Source organism: Nothoprocta perdicaria, unplaced genomic scaffold, assembly GCF_003342845.1.
Source record: "Nothoprocta perdicaria isolate Ctin4 unplaced genomic scaffold, notPer1 scaffold_22, whole genome shotgun sequence".
Lineage (NCBI taxonomy): Eukaryota > Metazoa > Chordata > Aves > Tinamiformes > Tinamidae > Nothoprocta > Nothoprocta perdicaria.
In genome coordinates, this window is record NW_020455415.1 from 2,263,969 (window position 1) to 2,265,029 (window position 1,061).

Genomic DNA, 1,061 nt, shown 5'->3' on the forward strand with positions numbered 1-1,061 from the left:
CCCACTGACCCAGAGCGCGCTCGCTCCGCTGCCCACGGCGAGGTGGGCGCGGCCCCCGCGCCGCTGCCGGCGGGAAGCGCCTTCTGCGCCGACGGGGCGGGCGAAGCGCTCGGGGAGCCGCCTTAGCCCCTCTCCGCGCGGAGCTCCGCGCCGCWGAGGGGGGCTCGGTCTCACAGAGCTGCTCCCGCCGTTGAGGACAACGAAACCGAGAACTGYAAGGACAAGCGCGGGCTGGGTGGCAGGGCAGGGCGAGCAGGGCCGCTGCACCTGCCCCCAGCAGCGCCAGCGCGCTGCACAGSGCTCGGGCAGCCCCAGTGCACTTGGTTTAAGAGCAGTTTCAATTCACACGTTCCCACCGCCTTCCCCTCTGCGAGCTGCACTGCCCTGCGGGCAAGGCTTTCGGCCCAGCATAATCTAAGGATGGAGACTAAAAGCTGAAGAGGAGCCACGTTACCATACAAACACCTCAGCTAGGCGTTAGGACAGGACCAGGAGCAGCACTTTCAGAGTAAGTTGTCTGATCTTTTCCTTGTAGCTTTATGTGGATCTTGTACCTAGTTTCTAGAAACATCCACAATCCACATGCATGTATTTTCAAACACTCTAAAAATACAGGCCTCTCTTCACACTGCTGTAAACCCCCCGCTGTGTTTGAGCTCTCCGAGGATATCCCAGCTGTGATGCCAAGAGCCTCCTCGCCAAGCTGGAGCCAARTCACCTCCCCTCTCCTAACGCCACCGGAGCCAAGCTCCCCACTGCACATTCCATAACACRAGCAGGTAGTAGAGAACAGGCCCRGCCTCATGGGGCTTGGGCAAGATGAGAGATAACAGGACTTTTGTAAGAGCTTAATTTACAGAAGTTGCTTGAGAAAGTTCAGATGAACTTAAGACTTAAAGTGAAAATCTAAAGTCACTTATATTCCGAATCTTAAATCTTCAAAGCACTTTAACAGTTGATATTTATCCCAGTGTCCTGGGAAAAAGCCAGACATAGACCTGCCAAAAGCAACCACCCATCAGAGCCTTCAGCTGGCTTTGGTTCCTGTGGTGCCAACACAA